Source organism: Amblyraja radiata, chromosome 16, assembly GCF_010909765.2.
Source record: "Amblyraja radiata isolate CabotCenter1 chromosome 16, sAmbRad1.1.pri, whole genome shotgun sequence".
In the NCBI taxonomy this organism is placed as follows: Eukaryota; Metazoa; Chordata; class Chondrichthyes; order Rajiformes; family Rajidae; genus Amblyraja; species Amblyraja radiata.
This window is the reverse complement of record NC_045971.1, coordinates 16,192,883-16,217,887: the sequence shown is the minus strand read 5'-3', so window position 1 is coordinate 16,217,887 and position 25,005 is coordinate 16,192,883. Positions and strand designations below refer to the sequence as shown.

Here is a 25,005-nt window from a genome sequence, read left to right as displayed (position 1 = left end):
TGCTGGGGAATTCTAACGAGGAGTCATAATTTCAGGAAATGGGAGTCAACCATTTATGATCGAGGTGAGTAATGTCTTCACATGGAGCGTGGCAAATTCATGGATTTCCCCACCATAGATACTGCGTTTGTTTAAGGAGGATGGAGAGAGATATCCAGACAGATCAAGGGCTATGCAGAGAGAGCATAATTATGTTCAGATACAGGATCAGTCATTCCTGACCTCGAGTGTTGTCTGCGGAAATTGTACGTTCTCCCTATGTATAGGTCACCCATTATTAAATGGTTGCATTTTTCTAATCGTTCATTCATGCCCGGCTCGGCATAGAAGGTTGTCTGAAGCACCCGCCCCCTTTGCTTCAGAACATATTTAAAGTTTTCCTAAAGGAAAACATAACTGAAAAATTGGTTAACAGTGCTGTTTTTATCCATGCCCATTTTTTCATGTTATCCCTAACTAAAAATAGTAACAAGCTGCCTGCTTGCAAAAACAAAGTTAAATGGTATATGATTCATTTTGCCCAACATTAGTTTCTAATATATTCGTCAATAGATTGTCAGTCTTTGAATTTGAAAATTTTAACCACTTCTGCAGTCAGTTCTATTTACTGTTGAATTAATAACAATTGTTTGAAAATGTCCAATTTAGATGTTTATATATGGAATTAGTTATATGGAGTGTTTATTTGCTTTGAAAATCAAACTGAGATACATTAGTGCCTGGAACTATTAATGTTAAATTCTGTTGTGCAATATATTTAACCATTTTAGGATTTGTATGTCAGGTTTGGTCAGTTATTGTATGATCTCATGATATCATGAATTCAAGTGATTATTTTGTTGGCTGTCTGGGTGATGATTGAAGTTAGCATTGAATTGGGCATATTGAATGGCTAACCACTCAATATCTTGGTCGTAGCAATTTCCTTTGAGATTAATGGGTTGAATAGCGTTTCAATTGGCTCGCTCTTCCCATGCATCCTCACCACCACCACAATCTCATTTTGTGCACTCCAATCTCCATGTTTGAATCAAGCTTTTCTGACCCTGCAGCTCCAGGCATTGGTCTATTCTTTGAGGTGGAGCATTCCATATGCAACAATTAAGGATCTTGATGTCGAAGGTCTTTTCAACAGTTTCTAAATCTCACTGATAATCAGACACTTTCAAACACAGTTGCAAGTTTTAAATAATAAGGGTATTGTAAGATTAGAAATATTGTAATACATAGAGCTTACATTAATTTATTATGAGTGAAAACTCGACCAATCGGCAAATAAAAGCTGCAATCAGCGAAGTTGTCCATGGCAGAGCTGAGTATGCAGTGTTGGAGATGGGGACAACCATAATATTGACAAAATGATACATTGAAAGCCTCTTGAGATCATAATGTCATAGAAATTTAGAAATTAAAAAGTGATTTAGTTCAATCTGAAATGCCTGTCTTAAATCTAAATAAGAAAACTGAGGCAGGAGGTGTGAGTTACTGTGGTGGATTGGAAGACAACGATTGGAAGACTGCTAGCAATTTAACTCCCTTTCCCACCCCTTTCTGCCCTAGATCTCACCCATTGCCATCTGAACTGACCCATGGTGTTGATCCTTCAGTTGCATCTCAAACTCGAATTTCTGTCGCAGCTTTAATCTTGCCCTCAGCTGGATTAATGCCATTACTGGTCACGTTGGGGCCCGTGAGCACCAATTCTGAACGGCTGTATTCTCCTATCACTTTCCAGATCTTGTCCCTCCCGAGCCCTTCTTCCAGCTCTGCCCCCCCCTCCCCCCAATTACAATCGGTCTGACAAAGAATCCTGACCCAAAATGTCGCCAATCTATGTTCTCTGGAGATGCTACCTGACTTACTGAGCACATTGTCATTTTTTGAAAACCAGCATCTGCAGTTCCCTGTGTCTTCATTAGAACTGTCAGCAAATGTGTAATGGATAACTTTTAAATTGCTTTCAAGTAATGTCTTTTTTTAAATTAAAAAACGGGAAAAGTGGTCCAGCGGTGGCTATAACTAGAATTTAAATATAGCATTAATCGAAAGCAAAAGCCTAATATTGTAAAAGGTAAGGCCAAGTTCAATAAACGAGGACTAAGAGATTGACAAGAAAAGCGCAAGCAAAATAAAAGGTTAATCAAATGAAATCATAGAAACAGACACCAAAAACATCCTTCAATGTATGTAAAAAGGAAATAATTAGGAAAAGTGAATGGGGTTCTTTGCAATGCCGTTCAAGTATTCAGGAGTTCACAATAGTTTGGAGTTCAGCCCCTGAATTGCCATTAATAATTGTGCAACTCAGTGACTGAGGTCTGTGTGATCCTCGTCCTAGAATGGACGCCGTGAAGATTGAGAGGTTTTCAGCTTACCTGTAAATTAGCTTCACTTCAGTGGAAGATTTGGTTTGAAAAAGTGAACTGAAGTTGCATCGTGTGGAAGATTGAGACGTGGGTTGGCTTACTGATAATACGCACTGGGCTTTGTTCTGCGATGGATGTGTTGAATTTCGAGTTTTGCAAGTAATTATGGACCAGATGAAGATTCCCCATGAAATATAGTTTTCCCATAACCCCTACTATTGACTGAGGTTTTTGTGGGATCAAAGGCACCAATTTAGCAGGCATTATATCTATTTACCCTCAAGGTGAATTTCCATTGCTGATCTGAGAGAATGTCCTTCTTCACTGGGAGACAATAGGGAGACATTTCTCAAATCATCATAATCAGACCTTTCTTGTCTAGAAGATATTTGTGATTGTACTTTTCCCACAATGCCTTTACATGCTCCCTTTTCCAAAATGAAATTTACTGTGTAGGCTAGAAATTATTCATCAGCAATTAAACATTCTGATTTTAATAATAGATTGCTGCCAGGGCAAAACAGTTTTAGAAAGCAGATCAGTCAAAATGAGCTGTCCGTTTTAATCGTAAGCAAAAAATAATGTTTTATAGCTAGATTTAGCATTTCAGTGCAAATACAATCAAAATGGTTCAAAATGTTATATTTGTTTTCATTGATTCACTCACTGATTTTACTGCCCATTGCCTATTTATTTATTTGTGTTAGTTTTCCTCATGGAATCTGCAAATTACATTTGATAATATGAGCATGCAAATCATTTGAATGTTTCAATAAGTTCCAATTAGTCCTTTAAACCTTTCAGCTAATTTAACATTTTGAAGCTTAGCTCTGTCTCTTGAGTGCTGTTTCCTTTCACGGACAGTAAAAGGGCCTTCGGCCCAGCTCATTCATACTGACTAAGATGCCCCTTCTATGCTAGTACAATTTGCCTGTGTTTGGCCCATATGCCTTAAAGCCTCTTCTATCCATCTCACTGTCGAAAGTGTATTTTATCCAGGACCATGTGTGATTGTATGTGGCCGATTGGCCCATTTTATTTTATCCAATGCACACTTTTATTTATTATTATAGAATGTTAAATAAACCATTGCTTAATTTTGTGTTGCTAACTAAATTGGAGATTAATGTTTTTAATGTTTCATTTGAAATGAAAATGTAGCCTAGTTATTTGCATTGGAGGATTCCTGTGAAGTAATATTCTTAATTCTAAGACTTCTTAATGAAAAATAAAAAGTACTGAAGGCACAAAAAATCTGAAATAAAAAGAAAGGTGGTCAGATTGTGTTATCTGGAAAGAGAAACATTTTGAAAGCATAAACAGAACTAGTGTTGATTAAGGTTTTTGACCTGAAGTGTTCATTTGTCATTAATTATGCATGCTATAGTAAGAAACTAACCGTACAACTTTATGATGTCTAATTGTACTAAAAAACAGGTAACATTCAATTGCAATGCTCACTTAATGTTTACTCCAGTTGGGATAGAAAGCTGATCTGGCTGGCACAATAAAGGCAATATTGGATTGATGGCTGTTATACATAATGGTCTAATATTTAATTCCATTGCTGCATATGGTGGTCTGTTGACCTACTGCAGCTGAGTTAAGTTTTCGGCTCAACTTGCTCAATTAATTTTGTATTGGATCGTGCGTTTTTGAAGAATCCATTTAAATAATGCAGTTTGAATGTTTTGTTACACAATGTTATATCAAGGTGTAAAAGGTGTCAAGATACAAAACCAACCTTGAAAATTAATTTTATCATTTGGATGGTGGTTGCTTGTACTATCATTTTTTTGAAATTCAATCATTTTGTTTACTGAACAGGAAAACTTCCATATCTAGTATCTTGCTGTCATTATTTACTGGCACAGATGGATAGCCTGGCAGACTTTTGAAGCATTACAAAGACTTAATATTGGATTGTCGTAAAACAGCTCAATGAGGTCAGTAAACATGGATGGGATCTTTGGAGCAGGGATAATTAATTTTAATTCTTCAGTATGTAAGATACTGATAAAGCTTGATTCAGATTATTTAATCGTTTTTAGTGTATTTCTGATTTACAAGTTTATAGTCAGAAATGTAAAAATCTAGTTTTGCCTTTGAAAATAATGCATGGAGCATTTTCTAATTTCTTGCACTAGCAATGTTAGCAACTTCTGCTGGAATGTTCCTTGAATTGAAATATTTATTTTATATTATTTTTTTAATTAACTGAAAATGAAAGTTTCCCAATTTATTTTGACTATTATATAAAGATCAAGGCTTCCCTTCGTACAGCAAAGCATTTTTGATGCTTTTACATAGTTTTTCCCTACTGTATTAATTGGCAGAAAGATTAGGATAATTGAGTACACACTAGAAATTGTGTACTTTTAAGATTCACTTCGTTTAGAGACATTTAGGACTTTGATTTGCATTGAATGATTGATTTGTTATCTTTTATGTGACCATCATGGAACAGTTCATGCAATCGCTTCAAGAACAATACAATGATCATTCTATATTGAGGAGCGTTAATATACCATGTCTGTACGCAAGGAGTAGGGTAGATTATAGGACGCCTGCTTAACTTGTGCTCACCACCTAGAGGTTAAAGTTACAAGAATAAACTCACAAGAATGGCACAGTGATGCAGCGATAAAGCTCTTGCCTCACAACGCCACAGACCAGGGTTCAATCCTGACCATGGGTGCTATCTGTACTTTCTCCCTGTGACCACGTTGGGTTTTCTCCAGGTGTTCTGTTTTCCTGCCACATTCTTAAGTGGTGCAGGTTTTAGTATATGGGTGATTGTTGGTTGGCGTGGACACGGTGGGCCGAATGGCCTGTTTCCACGCTGTATCTCTAAATTAAACATTGTTTTTTGTTCATGATATTTCATGTTGTCTTATTTCTAGGATTGATCACATAAATTGTCTTTTTGCACCCTAAACTTCAGATTAATTTTACATGCATTGTACTGAATTGCATCAAATTCTGAAATGGTTTGCTATGTATTTTGAAAGGGTACTCTTTGTCAACCAATTGTCCAGAGATGAACATATTTTAATATAGTGGGGGATAGCTATATTGTAACTCGCCTTAATCCACATGGATATAGAATTAACTTGTGCTTCTCTCTAAGATAAATGTATAGCTTTTTCCAACATTAATATTGGAGATTAGTCTTTCCTCATGAGCATCAGATCAGATTGTCTTTATCATTTATAGCTTGTATTAGAGCATGTATTCAGCTGTATTTTAGTTATCCTGATTTTTTTTTTTTAAGCAAAGCATTTTGTAGGTCATTGCAGTGTTTGGTATTGTCTGATATGTAAGCATACTGACCAGTGTAATTTTATTGGTAAGCAAAGTTTTGTGTCGCTATTATTGAGAATTTAGTAACAGATAATGTCGTGTTCACGGAATTTTAATTTTGTGATTTAGCTTTACTTAAAAACCTTAAACTGGTAATTCTTGTCATAGTTGGTAAGATGTTGTAAGAAAGCATGAAAGTGCTTTCAATTGGCAGTTTTATATAAGAATTTGCTGTTTAAGCAGCACTTTTTATCTACATATTTGTAATTGTGGATAATGAGTTTGAATTTCTCATTTTAATTCCTTGAAATAGTTAAATAATCTTTGAAACCCTTTTACACGTGTCTGGAATAATTTTATCAAAAGGGACAACCTGAAATATGCATTTTATATTAACCCGGGTGTAATATTGCATAAATATAAAATTAACAGTGCATTTTTATCTGCAAAGTTTTAAAGTCTTGTTCATTAGGTTTATGAAGGCCATTTTTAGATAGGAATAAAGGATTGTTTAACATGTCATTTAATTTTCACTGAAAATAATTCGCTGTTTTTTCCAAACTTTGCAATCTTTGCACTGCATTTTTTGAGAGGACAATGACTTTACATTATCTCTGTTAAAATGTTGCTTTAAGGCAGAACAAAACCCAAAAAACACCTATTCTTTTGATGTATTCAACTGTGAATTGGGTAGTATACACTAATTATCGGCAGAATGTTTTAATGATGATTTAAAGGAGAAAGTCTTGGGTCTAAAACATGGTAAGAACAAAAAGGGTGAGGTGCTGAATGGGATAATTATGGAACAGTTGTAAGAAGTTAAACTTCCGTCATTCTTTGAAATTGAAAGGACTGAGTCGCCCAGAAGTTCTTAATTGTGGTCATTTACAATCTGCATTAAATATAATACAAAATTGATTTACTGTAAATATAAAATGAGGGTAAATGGATTAGGTAGAAAATGTAATATCTGGAATTCTCAATTGTTTGGATAGTCAATTTCTTTGAGGGAAAAAATGCTGCTGTAAATGCAGAATTTAGCCACCGGTTGCTGTTACTGTTACCAGTTACTCAGCATTCCTATTGTGAATGAATGAATGAATGAATGAATGAATGAATGAATGAATGAATACGTTTATTGTCATTGCACAATACTGTGCAACGAAATTCCATTGCATCTCCTCCAGTTAAAAAATACAAACACGACAACCATTGACACATATGTACACTTATTAGTAAAAATAATAAATAAGTATTTAAAAAGAATTTTAAAAGAATGTTGCATTTCTTGGAATTACATTTTGCTTCCCTGATGAAGCCGAATTTTAGTTAAAAATATAAGAAGATATTAAATTGGCTTCTGGGCTAGCTTACAGCTTATATTTAGTCTCAAATTAGGCTTGCCTCAGGTTGCGGTGTGTGAGATAATAAATCCTATAACATTGTCTCCCAAGTGACAAGCAGAGAGGAGAAGCTAGAGAGATCTCTTTGAAGTAAGATGCCATAAACCAAATGGCCTATGTTTATGAAGGACCAAATGAGAGGAGAAGCTAGAGAGATCTCTGTGAAGATAAAATGTCGTAAACCAAATGGCCAATGTTATCTTGTACTATGTAAACAAAAGGCCTTTGATGTGATGCATTCTGTGGAAACCTTTTCCTGTACCTCTGACCATGACTAATGTCTGTGAAATGTGCTAAGGGGACAAAAAAACCCTATTTAAGGCAATGTAATTCTGTTGTTCAGGGAAGGGGACCGAGGACAGTCGAGTGTCTATATTGGTCACTTAGCTGGAATTCTCGCTCCCTTCCATCGGCCGATGTTAAGTAAAGTTTTGAACTGGTCTACCAAACAGTTTGTGTGGTGTCTGTTTATTAAGAAGCGAACCTGGTTTAGTAGTTATAAAAGTAGCTTTTTCATCCCCAGTGTTCTCTAGTTGAGGTAACAAGCCAGGTGGACTCTATCGGACAATTGTGTTAACATTCGCTCTATCTGGCTAATATGAGGTTTCTGGTGATTCCTGTTATTGGATGCACATTTACCTTCCTCAGATTTATGGCCGAGAGTTACGTTTGTTATCTTTTATCATAAGTATTTCAAGCTTGCTGTCCCTCATATCTTACCAACTGTTCTTATATCCTACCAACTTTCCCCCTCTTTTTGAGCCTTTATTACTTGGTTCCTTGTGCAAGTAAGAATTTCATTGTTCTATCTGGGACATATGACAATAAAACTCTCTTGACTCTGGTTATCACTTATCTTAGATGCACCTTAAATGCAATTAATATATATGATTGAGATCTATGTTTTCACCATTGAATACTTTTTATTCATGCTTTCTATTTTCCAACTAATTTTGAAGCAAAGAAAAGGAATTACAAGTAGCCAATGGGATTGCAGTACCCTTCAGTTTTATAACTTTGATTTTCTTTTGTACCTATTGTGGTTTAGTAAGGCTTGTTTTGCTTAAGTATACCTTTCCTCGAATCTTTAAACGTCAAAGAGTCATATGGCATGGAAACAGGCCATTTGTCCCAACTCCTCCACTTTGACGAGTGGACACTGTTCCATATTAATCCAATCTCCCCATGGTTGGTCATTAACATAGGCAAATCAAGTGGTCCTCTGGACACTTAAATGCTGTCAGCAAGCCCAGCTTCAACTACACTCTAAACAGTGCATTCCAGATACTGGCTCGTCTCTAGGTAAAGGTCTCCCTCGTATCTATACATAACTAAAACTCTGATCTTGTTATCTTCTGGTTTAATGGTCATTCAATTTGCGCAAAAACAGTTCGCGATAGCGCTACGATTTTTCACCGTTCTCCTATGCTGCGAGTCCACCAAGTTTCGTTCCGATTGGTTGAATGTCGTCAAAGTTAGCGAGGTTTAAAAATCTTAAAAAACGCACGTGCGCAGATAGATTTCTTCTCCAGCCTTCCAAGCCGCGCGGATTAGTCTCTTCCCCTGTCACTCCCCGGGACGGTCTGCCCCTTCCTGCGCCATCGCATCTTTAGTGGAGATGAGGAAAGCCAGCAGAGGATTGCAACCGAACTTTCAGAGGAACCCGAAAAAGCCCCAGCCCCAAGCAGCAGCTCAGCAGCGCGGCAATGTCGCCAAACGGAAAGCGGAGAGTCTGATCCCGGCGGAGGAGAGCATCCAGCACCCGCTGTGAGTCCCAAACGCACTGCCATTGCAACGCCCCGCAGCTCCACCCCTTTCCCCTCTGGTCCCCGTCGCTGGCTCCTGCCCCCTCCTCCGTGATACCCCCTTCTCCCCATGGCTCTTCCCCCATCTTTTCTCCGAGCTCTCCCCTCCTCCCTCCTCCCGCCCACACGCCGGCGCGACTGTAGCTGCTGGTGCTTCCGGGCCGAACCGAGGCCTGGCTCTGAGGGCGCCGACGGCTGATGCTCCTCCGGGGCATGCAAGGAGGGAGAGGAGCGGCAACCTCGAGATTCTGGGGAGGGAGAGTGGGGGAGGAGAGTGGATAGAGGGAGAGGAGGGGAGTGTTGAGGGGAGAGGAGTTATGGAGGGAGGGAGTGACTGAGGGTAGGGGAAAGGAGAGGGAGGGAGAGGTGAGGGATGGATTTGGTGAGGGGAAGAGGAGAGGGAAAAGATGAGGGCAGAGGTGAGGAGGAAGAATGGGGTAGGAGGGGGAATAGAGGGAGAGGGGAGGGAGAGTAGTGGAAGTGGGGGAGGTAGGGAGTGGGGAATAGAGGGAGAGGAGGGAGGGCAGTAGGGGAGGTGAGGGGATAGTGGGGGGGGGGATCGGGGGTGAGGAATGGGGGATAGAGGTATAATAGGGTGTAGGGAGGGGAGAATAGTTATGGAGGGAGGGAGTGACTGAGGGTAGGGGAGGGGAAGAGAGGTGGGAGGGATTGGGGGAGGAGGAGAGGGGAAAGAAGAGGGAGGGTGGAGGAGGGGGATAGAGTGCCAGGGATGAGGGGCAATGAGCTGCGCCTGTGCAGTTGGGGGCTAGGGGTGAGTGGTGGAAAATTGCGTTGGGGGACCAAGCCTCCTGTGTGACAAGGACCCAACGGTTCCCACTTAGTCTAGTCTCTTCTAAATCTCTTCCTGGCCAACCCTTACCATGAATCAATGTCCTCCAATTATATCTTAACACCTCTGATTTGGGGAAAATTTCCTGCAGTCCAGTGAAATGGGAAAGATAAACCTGGCAAATGTAGACTTACCAATTTAACACCTCATGGGGAATCTTTCATAAATAATGCAAGAGAAAATGGCCAACATACATACCCATACACGGATAAAAAGTAAGAAATTAGTAAGAAATCTGGGTTGTTTTTGATGAGAACCTCTGTTAAGCCTAGATTTGTTCACAATATATCCTAACGTATGCGACAACCAGTGATGGTGATTGTACGCCAAGATACAGATACATATTACTCTGTTCTATGTTATGGCAGCAGACCGGGTAACATTAGCAAAAAAATGTTTTGGGAAAACATTCCTACCTCAGTCCTTTGTTCACAAGCATATAATAATAATAATAAACTTTATTTCAGACTCAAAGTCCATACAAGGGACAACATTACATAAAAGATACATTGCATATAAAAAAACACCATAAAATACATATAAAATCTTAGTATATCACTTATCAACAACTGAGCGGCGAGCTTTATCCCCTACATTCTGGTCTAAATGCAGGCCACGACAGTTGGACGATAAAACCCGAATGGTCATTTAGCGAGACTAGTGAGTGCCCTTAGCACCAGCAGGCACACTCATTCCCCCCCGCAGCAGGCGCAGTGCTTGATCCGATGACTCCAACCCTGCGCGGCTCGTAATAGCGCCGGACAAATGCCCCATTTGGCCAGAGCTCCGGATTGTATATTTCGCCAACCTCATTACATTCCGCAGATACTTTAATTGAACAGTATCTACTGTGTACAGTGTCAATCTTTTGACAGGTAACCTCACGGCCAAATTTTTCTTTAAGATGCACAGATAGAGTTTCGGCGTCTAGGTCTGGTGAAAACATGGAGGCAAAAGCACTCACCAGCTTAGTCTTGATCATTTTGATGTTACCCGCAGCTCCGTTACCAATAATAGGCATAGCGTTACTGGATTTCTTTCTCTGCCCGGTGATAATAGTGTGCAATCTTGGCTTACTAACAGTGTTCTTTGGAGCATGACGTCGACCCTTTTTCACAACATGACTCCAATTTGGAGAGCCTGGTAAAGACGTTGATCCACTGGGACTATCCGTTGCCATTGCCCTCTCCACGTTTAAGGCAAGGCCCTCCACCGCAGCCCTCACTCCGACAACCAAGCCAGAGGCTCCTGCCTGTGCAGCTCCCAGCGCTGTGCCTGCCATGCCAATGGCTCCATCCATTGCCACCGACGCATCCGGACCACCGCCCCGAGTCAGGTCAATGGTGTGCTCCAGTGCACACCCTGGAGTAGTGATCAAGGTCCGCTCCAATGCACCCACTCAGCGATCAATTTCTACTGTGATGGCACAAAAATCTTTGCTTACATCAGCCTGTAGCTGCATAATGTGCTTCATTGGGCAGACCTCAGCGTACAGCTGCACCATTCTCCCAAGTAGGCTCGAGACATCCATGTTAGAAAATGTCACGGCGGCAGTTCTTCCAAGTAATGAGACAAATCTGGGAGTATTCTCCCCACACTCATTCATTACTCTAAGGCAACTCTTTATGTTGATGACTTTCTGTGCCCCTTTATGGGAAACGTTCCGCTGTGTAGTGGGGCCGAGTTCAAATAGAACTTTCTTCAAGGACTCTATCCACTCAGAATCATAAGTGTTTGCAGCCAAAAGTACAATCTCATCCTGGCTTAATGTCTTAATTTTTACAGCAAGAAAGCTCATCCTCAACAATACCTTACCGTCAACAGTCCGGTAGATCTCAGGCTTTACTCTAGACCGGCTAAGACCAAGATCATCTTCACCTGCCGGCTGCCCGCGGCCGATGCACCGGCTCCCCCGCTGCCTCTTGCCCGGCCCCAACCTCTGGGTCTCCGCTGCTCCACGCTCCGGGTCTCCACTGCTCCACGCTCCGGGTCTCCGCTGCTCCACGCTCCGGGTCTCCACTGCTCCACGCTCCGGGTCTCCGCTGCTCCACGCTCCGGGTCTCCACTGCTCCACGCTCCGGGTCTCCGCTGCTCCACGCTCCGGGTCTCCGCTGCCCGGCTCAAAGCAACACTGCCGCCTGGCCCAGGTTGGGCCCGTCTCGGACCCCGGCTCCTACTGCCCGCCGTGCACCGACCTCGGCGCCCCCTCCGCCGGGCCTGGGCTGCGACATTCCCCCGGCACCGCGCTGCCGTTAAGCACCAGGGTTTTCTTCCTGCAACAGCTTCTTGATGACATTCACCTGCTCCCCGTATAAGTTTCTTCAAAGGTAATTTTGGCTGTGTTCCAGATCTGTACTGATCCCGCTGAGTTTCTCCAGCATTTTTGTCGACCTGCGGGTTTGATTCATTTTGTTTCAATACTCTCCATTAGGATACAGGGATGGGTCTTTCATTCTCAGTCCTTTGTCATATACCTCAGACAACAGTCTTTATACTTAAAAGAGGGGCACTAAAATTCCTAGGTCCATTTGTATAACAACGTTACATACGGGAGTAAGTGTTTGGTACGCACACTATTTTTCGGGAAAAGTTCAGCATCAGGAGTTACTGAGTGATTTAAAGTAGAAACGGTGTATTAGTAACACTGCATTAGACTACCCATGATGGGGGATAGGGAGTCTGTTGGAATACATGTTTCCAATGGTTATCCGCAATCCTTGGTTATGGTTTGAAATATGTGTATGTGCTTGTGTAAACGGAGAAAATGGGAATTGGATGAATGAGAAACTTACAGAATTGTGAGAGATTGGGGTGGAGAAACTAATAGTGCAATGGGATAGATTTGTTCAACTGAGGTGGCTCCTATGTATTAGTTTAGAGTTATAATGTGGAAACGGGCCTTTCGGCCCACCGAGTCCTTGCCATACACTAGTTCTATCCTACATGCTAGGGACAATTTACAGAAGCCAATGAACCTACAAAGCTGCACGTCTTTGGAATGTGAGAGGAAAACAGAGCACCCATGGAGAAAACCCATTACAGTTACAGGGAGAACGTACAAACCGTGCATACAGCACCCGTAGTCAGCATTGAACCCGGACCTTTGGTGCTGTAGAGCCGCAACTCTATCGTTGCGCCACTGTGCCGCCCCTACAATTCGTTATTTCAATTCTGTAAAATGTCTTCTGTTATCAGGTACTTATTGAGTCTTTAATGCCTACATTTTCTACTAAATTATAACTTAATATTAGAATATGACAGAAGCTGATTGTTTATCAAAACCAGAATAGCTTTACTGCAGAGGTCCTTATTATTTCAGAATCCGTGACAAAAACAATTGTCTTTTGAGGGATGCAATTTATTTTCTGATAAACATCCATTAAGGCTGTCGAGCCTAGATTTTAATAAATATCTAAAAGCAACAAAGTTTGATTTATCTCTGCACAGTAGAATTCAATTTGGCTCACAGGAGAAGCTAAATACTTTGTTTGAATAGTATAAGCTGTAAATAGCAGGAATGTCTGGACAATTCCAAGGTTAAAGAGTCATGAACATTTTGATTACACACTCCACCTAAACTTGTTAACTGACTGCAAAGCTTTCTCACTCCATCTGTCCCAATGACGCCATGCTCTTGTCTCTTCACAGATGTCTTTTTAACATTCTGTGGTCACATAACAGACATTGTATTCGACAGTTCAATGCTATATATTTGGCTCTGTGCACTTAAGTTAAAAAAATATGCACAAAGAAGGCAGCATTCCATCATTATCTTTACAGGTCAATTGCGAATTTGCAATAAATTTAACATAAAATGCTCACATCTAAGAAGTCACGCAGTGTTAAGACAATGCTTTAAAATCAACACTATTGTTGCAAATTGCCTAACATTTAGTGCATCTCTTGAAATAACCCAGTTCACAGATATATATATATATATATATTTCTATTTCTATTGCTTAAAATTTAGAGCAAGAAAGTGAATTGGAAAACTATAATAGACACACTATTATAGTTTTCCAATTCACTTTCTTGCTCTAAATATTAAGCAATAGAAATATGCAAAAATATGTCTACCTAAAAGAAGTAGCAAATATTGGTAATATTGGGGTAAACACTGTCTCTATAAAGTTAATCATTAACATTGGTGAATAAAATACAGATCAATACCATGTCTGTGTTCCTTGGAAATTAATTAGCTTTTTTAAGATGATGGAGAAATAAAGTGTGCATTATTTGCTGCGGGGCAGCAGCAATCTTGAAGAAACAACTTTGGCAGGCCAATAAAGAAATTATCTTCTTGAAAGAGAAACATAGTGGGACTATTATTCCAGGAGACGACAATGCCAGGAATCAACAAGTGTATCTGGCGTGGCTGCAGAGGCCTATCTCTGACCTTGCACAGCCCAGAGTCCAGTTTCACGATCGGAGGTGGTGCAGAGAAGAGGCTCTGCCCTGCAGCATCTGATTTCCGTCTTGCCTTCAAAGCAAGGAAAATGGTGTCTTTGGTGTCTCTAATTACAAAATATTGTTAAGTGCCTCTTAATATAAAAACCAAAATAAATTGTATAACTAAATTAGAAATGTAAGCACATTAAACAGCGCAATCATTTTTCGTAGCTACCATTTAGTAGGCTTTGCACAGCATCCTAGCACAGAATAGTGCTAAGAAATTGGTGCCTTATTGATTGAGCCTTGTCTATTGAGATAGGTGGCCCAAAGTAGAGTAACATTTGGATCTACTACTTCATTGAGAGGTGAATGGAAGCAAATCACCTGTGGCGTGAAATGAACTAGATAGCTACGATAATGCTTAAAGCTGGGAGGGATATATTTCCTTGCATTTCTCGAAAGACCACAGTAGAACTGGAGAAGACATTGTTTTCTGCCCTGTTTTTATCTCCCACTCTATTGCAATGACCTGAAGCAGCCGTTGCATATTTTAAATAATTCAGCATTAGTTTATGCAGCTATTAAAGTGTCTACAAGAAATGTGCATCAACATGTATGGATTAAGATCCAGGATCTTTTGCCCAAAAGTTAATATACATTGTACAAGTTTTAGTTTAAACCAAAGACAACACCATTTTACTCCAATGTGAGCAAATGTTGGAGTAATGTGAAGTAATTACTAAATGTGGTCGACGCTGACTATCAAAATGCCTTATCTTTTAATTTAATATTTTTCTAACAACGAATGCCCCAATAAAATTAGTCTAAACCTCATTCTTAATTAAATATAAAATGACTTTGTTTTCCCATTCACTGGCTGCTTCATTCTAAATGTACAGTGGCCTCCATAATGTTTGGTACAAAGACCCATCATTTATTTATTTGCCTCTGTACTCCACAATTTGAGATTTGTAATAGAAAAAAAATCACATAGTTAAAGTGCACATTGTCATATTTTAATAAAGGCCATTTTTAGACATTTTAGTTTCACCATAGAAATTACCACAGTGTTTATACATAGTCCCCCCATTTCAGGGCACCCTAATGTTTGGGACACAGCAGGGCTGTGGAGTCGGAGTCGGAGCAATTTTGGTGCTGCTGGAGTCGGAGTCGGTAGAAAAGTCACGACTCTGACCTCAACATAAATTTCAGAGAATTACAATTTGTAATCATGTATTGTCTTTCTGCTAACTGGTTAGCTTTTCACTGTACCTTGGTACACATGACAATAAACTAAACTAAGTGATGAAGGTGATCAATGCAAGTACAATAGTGGATGCTGTCTACATGGATTTTATTAAGGCATTTGATAAGGTTTCCCATGGTAGACTGATCCAGAAGATTAAGATGCATAAAATGCACACTGACATGGTTGTAAGGAGTCATAACAGGTTTATTGATAGAAGATAAAAAGTTGTAGTTGAAGAACAATATTCAGGCTGGAGTTCTGAGACCAGTAGAATTCCACTCGGATCAGCGCTGAGACCTCTGTAATATACAAATGACTTGGACATGAATGTTTGTTCCTGTAATCATCTTGTAATCCCCGAACAGCAGCGGCAGCCGGGCGCCCCGTACGGCAGCAGCCGGGCGCCCCGAGCAGCAGCAGCAGCAGCCGAGCTCTGGCTGTACCGCATCCTGCGCAAAGCCGCCGGCATGGCCGCGTACTTTCTGTGAACACGTTTAAGAAGGAACTGCAGATGCTGGAAAAATCGAAGGTAGACAAAAATGCTGCAGAAGCTCAGCGGGTGAGACATGCAAGGATTGCATGAGGCTGCCTCACCTGCTGAGTTTCTCCAGCATTTTTGTCTACCTGTGAACACGTGATTTGATGCCTGCCATCCTAGGCAGGATGGGGGCGGGATCCATGTGTACACGTGATAGATGTGGCCCACCATCCGCTCAGACATGCGTCCCGGCCCCTATGTAGAACAAGGTTGCCGCCCCCTGATGTAGATGGTTAGTTAGTAAGTTTGCAACGGCACCAAAATTGATGAAATGGTCAAGTGGGGATGGCCATCAAAGTATACGGTGGGACATGGATCAGCTACAGCAATTGGCGGAGCAATGGCAGAGTATAATCTGAGCAAGTGTGAGGTGTTGCATGTAGGGAGATGGAATGTGAGGGGAATGAAAGTTAATGACAAGATCCTTAACAGCACTGATGTATGGAGGGATCTTGTGGTCCTTTGGTTCTTGAAAGTGGCAATGCAGGTAGATTAGTAAAGAAAGCATATGGCATAATTGCCTTCATTGGTCAGAGCATTGAGTTTAGGAATGGGGAAGTCATGTTGCAGATTTATAAGACTTCCATTACTCCACATTTGAAGTATTGTCTGCAGTTCTGATCACTCATTATAGTAAGGGTGTGAGGCTTTGGAGAGGGTGCAGAAGAGGTTTACCAGATTGTTGCCTGGAACAGAAGTTAATAGCTATCAGGAGAGGTTGGGCAAACTTGGATTGTGTCAGAGGTTGAAGGGAGAGCTCAAAGTATATAACATTGAGAGGTGTAGATAGGCAAACCTTTTTACTCGGGTACAAGTGGCAAATAAGTAAGCGTAAGATGAAATCAGGAAAGTTTGAAGGAGCCAAGTGGGGCAATTAATTTTTAGTGGGTGCTAGTTTGCACTGCCAGTGGTGACTGGCATTTGGTGGTATTTGAGTGACAGATACACACATGGACAGGCAGGGGATGGAGGGATATGGATCTCATGCAGGCAGAAATTTGTTTAACTCGACATCATGTTTGACATAGACATTGTGGGCTGAAGAGCTTTTTCCTTTGCTGTACTATTTTATGTTCTGTGAAAGGTCTTTGACTAAGCTTTGCCGAGCATTATGCAGCCTCAGGGGCTGCTCCAGTTTCTTCACTTTTGTTCTGGACCTCTATTCTGTTTGCCTGCTTTTGTTCCATCTTGAGGAGTGAAACAATTGCCACCGTGCTTGACCTCTATGGTGATAGTTGTTTCTGGGAACGTTGTACAGAATTTCGTATATTGTGCACCAAACCACAAAAGGCCAGTCATTTTAAACTTTTTTGTGGAAGCTATTAATAATCGTCCAAATTACTGTTAATTTTATCTGGGATAAATTTGGATTAGTTTAGAGATACAACATGAAAATGGGCCCATCATGCCACTGAGTCCATGCCAATCATTGATTACTTAATCACACTATTCTGTTATCCCATGTGTCCATCCTACATGCTAGAGGCAATTTAAAGCCAATTATCCTCTAAACCCACACATCTTTTGGGTGAGAGAAAAAACGCGTGCAGCCAGAGGAAACCTACACATTCACATGTAGGATGTGCAAACTCCACACCACATCTGACATTAGGATTGAACCCGTGTCTCTGGCGTTAGCACTTTAAAGTAGCAATGTTCCAAAATTTTGAGATTTTAAAAATCAAGTCTGCAATTATCCCATCAGATAAAGCATAAAAAGAAGTTTAATTTGATACCTAATTCACTTTCATATCTTCAGTATTAAAAAAGATATGGCCATTTTCATACTCGGAAATTAGCATCTTGTTCCCTATTGCTTTTCCATTAACTTAACTCAAAAGCTGTGATCGAGGACAGTCAAAAGCCCATAACTTTCTTAAAAATTAAGAGAACTGAATGAAATTTTCAGTTATTATAGATTGACGCATTCTGAAACAAATATAACACATCTTACTTGGATGACCTGAAATTAAAGCCTATAATTAGATAATTACCTAATTGTAGCTAATTACAAAATTGACCGTTGTGACGGAAATAGTAATAAACACCCAGACTGCCTTGAAAATTCAAAAATGTGATATTCTGAAGATCAGAACTTTAATATTGTATTATATGCTGTAAGTCCGTAACAGATAGGTAAATAAATTACAATTTCTAGCAATAGGCCAAGTCTTTATGGAGAAAATCAGTTGCTACCTGGTACATTGGCATATCATAATCAATAGCATCATCATACTACTCAGATTGTAACCAATAAACAACTCTGTACACCTTGTTTTTCCTCAACCTTTCAATTTTGGCATTGTAAACTACAAGTTTTTGCTCTTCAAACCACGCATGACAGGCCTTTTTGCCCACTACTTTCCCATTATGAATGTCCTGTAGATTCCATTTCTTAAGAAAAGGATAATTGTTTTAAATAGCCTAAGTATCCAATTAATAAACTAATCCCATTCACACAAGGATACACAATATTTTTTAAATCTCACTGTCATGAACATATGCCAGATTGAAGGAATTTAATGTTTAATTCCCATAAATTAATCTAGAAACATCTACTTTCAATATAATCAAAATTATTATTTTTTGCACAATAAATGTGGCTAAAGCTGTTGTGTATATTTAGTATAAAAATATTGATTATACAATTACACAAAATAAAGACGATTTAGATGTTCTTATGACATGATTGTCCAAAAAAAAAGAGGATTTAAATCATCTTGCGAGTGGGTGTTTCTGGATTGGAACGTTGCATTTGCGGTGAATTTGAAGCCCATATCGGCAGGAAAAACACTGCCGGTTCGTATGGAGCCAAATAACATTTTCGCAACGTAAAATTAGATTATAGCCACCCCAAGAAGCAAGATTATATGTAAAATAAACGACTTACCCTTTGTTTTGTCCCGTTCTTGCGATCCGTCATGCTGTAGGCGTTGAGGGCGTTAGAAGTCGTTTTTTATTTTAATCAAACTATTAAATTGTACAGCGACTTAAAAAAACAAAGAAACCGGGAACGGAAGTCTGATCGATTTTTCTTAATCGACTCGCAACCCGAGGAAATACCTCTCCGATAAGCGGTACAAATCTGCATTTTAATCCCCCCACCCCCCCTCAAAGGCGCCAAAGTTGCGCACACGGCCAAGGGCAGAACTGCAGCACCGCCTAAGGTAGGTATTGTAACATGGCTATTTATAGTAGAGTCAAAGTCATGGATGATTAAAGAGCACACTTGATGTGGCGTGTTGATGTTTAAAGTGCCAAATAAGAGTGGCAGTATAAATAAATAATTGGTTTAAATGGAATAGAATCATGCTGAACATTTGTAGTTTGGTCTGAAGGCAGGTGGCTTGGCAGAATATAATTTAGAGTTGACATGGTGACATAAAAGGACAAACCCCAGGAATAAAAATGGAGATAAGACCTGTTTAGGCTGGTCCACAAGGTTAATTCAAATCAAATCCACAGTGTAGCCAGTGTCGTTGATGTGGCCTCCTCAACAATTCCAAATGCAGAAGAGGTGACTGGTTTGCAGAGCACCTGAGCTCTGTCCACAATAGCAATCCTGAGATCCTGGTTACATGCTATTTCAATTTCCCTTCTCATTTCCACACTGACTTGTCCGTCTTCAGCTTTTTTCACAAACAGAGTAAAGAACAACACCCGGTGGATGAAATTGAGGTGGAGAGGTCATAAGTTTAAGCTGAGAGGGAAACGTTTTAGCCTGTTGAGATAAATGAGGCTAGCCCAATAACAACATTTAAAAATGTACATGGATAGGAAAGGTTTGGGGGGGAGGGGGGGTTATGGAACATCTTGGTCAGTCTGGCTGCGTTGGACCGAAGGGCCTGTTCCTGTGCTGCATGGCTGTGACTAACATAGTAGATTAGGTTGGCTGCAACCAAATAGTTCAAACATTGAGTATGAAATTTCAGGTAAACATCACCACTTGTTCCCCTTTCTCCTCTTGGTCCTCTCATTTTCCCTTTCCCATTAAACCTCCTCCTCACCCGCATGACTAATTTCCTTATCTCTCCAACTCTAGTTTTAATCCATCTACTACCGACAATCTTTACTTATAGAAACATAGAAAATAGGTCTAGGTCATATTGAGACCATTCAATATGGTCATAACTGATCATCCACAATCAGAACCCCTGCCTGGCCTGCAATGCCTTATGTGGCAGAGAATTCCACAGATTCACAACTCTGTCTCAGTCCTCTTCCTCATCTCAATCCTAAATGGCCTACCCCTCATTCTTACTCACTGTGTCCTCTCCCTTATATGGCACAATGTGCCCTTCATCTCTCCCTCAATAGTTCCCATTTATTACCATCCTTATCAGATTCTCAGATTTCGGCTTTTGTGTCCCCACTCATTGCCCTCCAGTCATTGTCTCCACCTTTACGCACCCCTTCCCTCACTTGGCTCCATCTAGTTTCTTCCTTCTCCCCAGAGATGCTGCCTGTAAGTAACGGGTTAGGAGTCAGGGTCGGAGTCGGGTACACAAGAAATCAAGGAGTCGGAGTTGGGTGTTTTGGGTATCGACCCCACGGCCCTGCTTCACAAGTGTTTGTATTTGCTCAGGTGTATTTAATTGCGTCCTTAATGCAGGTACCTGTATAAGAACGCTCTCAGCACCTCGTCTTTCCATCTCCTTTGGAAACTTTTATTGCCGTTTATCATGATGTTGACAGAAGAATTCTCTATAATAAAGAAAAATTCCCAAACACCTGTCCGACAGATCAGAAACACTGTTCAGGAGTCAGATGTGGATTTGTCAATGACCAGTGTCCGCTGAAGACTTTATGAACAGAATTACAGAGGTTACACTGCAAGTTGCAAACCACTGATCAGTCGCACAAATAGGATGGCCAGGTTACAGTTTGCCAAGAAGTAATTAAAAGAGCAACCACAGTTCTGGAAAAAGGTCTTGTGGACAGATGAGACGAAGATTAAATTATATCAGAGTGATGGCAAGAGCAAAGTATGGAGGAGAGAAGGAACTGCCCAAGATCCAAAGCATACCACCTCAACTGTGAAAAACGGTGGTGGGGGTGTTATGGCCTGGGCATGTGTGGCTGCTGAAGGTATTGGCTCGCTTATCTTCATTAATGATACAACTGCCGATGGGAGTAGCATAATGAATTCTGAAATGCATAGACACATCCTATCTGCTCAGGTTCAAGCAAATACCTCAAAACCCATTGGCTGGCAGTTCATTCTACAGCAAGACAATGATCCCAAACATACTGCTAAAGCAACAAAGGAGTTTTTCAAAGCTAAAAAATGGTCAATTATTGAGTGGCCAGGTCAATCACCCAATCTGAACCCAATTGAGCATGCCTTTTATATGCCGAAGAGAAAACTGAAGGGGACCAGCCCCCAAACCAAGCATAAGCTAAAGATGGCTGCAATACAGGCCTGGCAGAGCATCACCAGAGAAGATACCCAGCAACTGGTGATGTCCATGAATCGCAGACTTCAAGCAGCCATTGCATGCAAAGGATATGCAACAACATACTAAACTTTAACATCGCGGAGCCTGTGATCCCTGGTTAGAGACCGACGAGAGGTCTCCCAGCTGCGATAGCTTTGATGGCCCCGACTGCGGATGTTTCGACAGCCCCGACTGCGGGAGAATAAAGAGGGAGAAGATTGGACTTTGTTACCTTCCATCACAATGAGGAATGCGTGGAGCCACCTTGGTGGATGTTTATGTTAAATTTTATTTTATGTGGTTGTGTGTCTTGTTGCTTTTCACTTAGTATGGCTGTATGATAACTCACATTTCACTGTACCTTAATTGGTACATGTGACAATAAACTGACCTTGAAACTTTTCCAAATGTGACTTGTACCACACAATGTTACCAAAACTTTGATATCTTCCTAAATTTCCAGCTTGTAAAAAAGCAAGAGTTGCAAGTAGATGAAGATGCATTGTACACAAATCCCATACAATGCTGATTTTGGTATATAATTTTATTCGTAAGGCCATGGGTCAAAATGCTGGGGCTGCCTAAGTTAATGTATTGTTAGCATATTTTGCTTTATTGATTGTAGTGGTTCAAGAAGTCTTATCATTGTCTACCCAAAAGCAACCATGGATGGGAATAAATGAAGATTTATCAGCAATTATCAGATTATTATCCAAAACAAATAGCTGGAATTATAATGTGTAAGAAGGAACTGCACATGCTGGTTTAAACCGAAGATAGACACACAAAGTCAACCCCCTCCCCCTCCACCCCCTCCCCCCCCCCCCCCCCAACTCTCTGACTGAAGAAGGTTCTCGACCCGAAATGTCACCTATTCCTTTTCTCCAGAAATGCTGTCTGACCCGCTGAGTTACTCCAGCCTTTTGTGTCTATCTGGAGTTATATTCTTGGTAAAATTATTTTATAAAGGTTTTAGTTATATTTGTATCAAATTATCGCCTTTATGACGTATTAACCTCCAGCCTTACACTTAGAACTAGACTAGAGAACTAGTGAAGATTGACACAAAATGCTGGAGTAACTCATCGGGACAGGCAGCACCCTTGGAGAGAAGTAATGGGTGACATTTCTGGTTGAGACCCTTCTTCAGACTGAGTTAACTAGTGTATGGGTGATTGACAGATGGCATGGACATGGTGGCTGTAGGGCCTGTTTTCACACTCTCTCTAAAACTCAAGCTGGCAAGGTAAAACCTGCAGACCCACTAAAACATTCAGATAAGCTAAACTTGGAATGCTAACTATATTGCTGCACTCCCTTTTATTTGGAATTTTGGGAGCAGTGCAGTTAAGTTGACTTTGTTGTGTACATGTTACACAGCTGCTGTCAGCTAGCCAACGAACACTCAGTTTATTATGTTTGTATTGGATCCTTGTGCGTGTGAAACTTTGGAGGCAATGCATTTTTCCTGTAACGATTCCCCATTTCAATGCACTTAAAGTTGTAATGCACATGAACTTCAAAAATATGGAGCACTTAATTATGTAATCCATAACTGTTTCAAATAAACATCAATACAGAGTACCAAGCTTGGCAATCAGTATGAATGTTTCAGGTCATTGTCCTTTCTTCACACAGATTCTAGATGTAAACTTGCACTATCTCTCTATTATAATTATTATAAATTTACAGTGTCTTCCCTTTTACTTCTGTTAACCAAAGAGGGCAATCTGTCTGGGTTTCATGTTATACTGTGGTCACTTGGAATATAGGATTAACATTCTATGAAATTGCTAAACTGGTAATCTTGGTTGATCACTTGATTATTTGAAGGCATGGTATTAAATGTCTCACTGATACATATGATTGAGTAGCCTTATTTTTCAATTGCTGTTGGAACTTTTATTCTGAGAAAGTATTTTAGTATTGCACTTTACATACTCTCATGACTGCAGTTGTGGGAACAAAAGGGAGACAACATAGACTAAGTAACAGTTCTAGAAGTTGTCTTAGGATAGCGGGATGTATATTTATGCGCACATATTTGAGTGGCAGAGCGCATTGAGAGATTCGGTAGTAAAGTATTTTGGATTTTGCCCATTGCAAACAGATTACAAATGTTGAAAGAAGATCAAAGTGCTGAAATTACTCAGCAGGTCAGCTAGTATATGTGGAGAGAGAAGCAACGTTAGCACTTAAGCTAAATGATTCTTCATTGGAGCACCATGTTAAGTTGAATCTTTGTAAAACGCTGTTCTGATCAATTCTGATTTTGATCACCAATTTTAGGAGAGATGTGAAGGTCATAGAAACAGTTCCTAAAAAAATAATTAAAACAGTACCAAGGAACAAGACTAGTTTGGAGAGATTGAAACTATTTGCTTTGAAGCAAAGAAAGTTGAGAGGATATTTGATTAAGATGTACAAAATTAAGATGCATTTGAAGCAAATCAAAATTATTTTCTTTATCGGATGATTATGTAAGAAAGACCAAGCTTGAGATTAATAGGATGAACATAAGTTTCTGCAAGGAGTTTGATTCGAGAATGGGCGTAAGTGAGGCAAAAGATATAATCTGGTAAATATACTTGTAGATTTGAAACAAACCGATGCAATATGTCTCAATGTATTCATCCCACATTTAATAAATGAATGGTCTGCTTTTATCGTTATTTAGTTATATAATTGAAACCACCCCTGAATTTATTACTGAAGATATTAATGGTTTATTTCCACTCCATTTTGCTATGTTCAATGAGTCGTCTTCCATAATGCCTGGATATTTTACACCTTGCCTACCACATAGTATTTTCCACCTTGCCTTCCACATAGCTTTATGCCATCTGTAATGTATGATATCCGTTTTAGATTCCATTTTGCACTGAATTTCATCCATCACCAATGCAACCTTTGCAGATCTTGTTTAGTTTTTATTTGTGCTTTCCTCGGCCCCTGACTGGTTTCGCATAATACCTTGAAGGCAGATACCAAATTGTTTAGTAAACAACATGTGCATTATTAACAAAGCTATTGTTTGTAATAAATTGCTAGCCCCTAAATATTTGATTAGATATATACAGTAGTTAAGCAGTGTGATTTCACAATGTAATATTCAGGTTTCCCAATCTCCTCCATTATAACAATGAAATGTCCATTTTTAAAATGTGATTATTTTTGCACTATTTTGTTTATACTGGTGAACTTTTATTCAGAAAAATCTTCTTCATTCTTTTGATACAGATTCCAGAAGTTGTCCATCTTTGTCTTTACACGTTAACACTGGCTGCAATTAAAAGGTAAGAATATTTGCTTCTTTACGATACACAAGGATTAGCATCTCTTTGTTTCATTTCTCACTATTATATTAGCCTACTCCATGCCTATATCTTTCATTATTATACTTCCTTATGATTTCCTGCCCTGGTACACTGTCAGCATCACATCATCTAAACATTTCCATGGAGTCTGTGGGATTGCTACTCTGTTTGCTTGACTTCCTTTACTCCTCCAAGTATTTTGATTCACTCTGAGAACTATACTTTGAGTTCTGCTTCTACCTCAAAAAAGGTAGCCAATATCAAACCTCCACATCACTCAGAACATGCTCTCTTTTCACTCCTACCATCCAGAAGAAGCTATCTGAGTCTGAAAACCACGTCTA

General features: G+C 40.0%; 1 protein-coding gene across 3 annotated transcripts in view; it reads left to right on the top strand.

Moving 5' to 3' along the window:
- Positions 1-25,005, top strand: part of LOC116981965 (signal transducer and activator of transcription 5B-like) — a 91,227-nt gene that overhangs the window by 16,312 nt on the left and 49,910 nt on the right. For 2 of the 3 annotated variants that reach the window (XR_004414321.1, XM_033035216.1), the window contains exons 2-3: positions 4,194-4,312; positions 24,585-24,640. The gene's annotated coding sequence lies outside the window, so the exon portion shown is untranslated. The remainder of the gene's footprint in view (positions 1-4,193; positions 4,313-24,584; positions 24,641-25,005) is intronic. The other variant, XM_033035217.1, reaches the window with a different exon arrangement.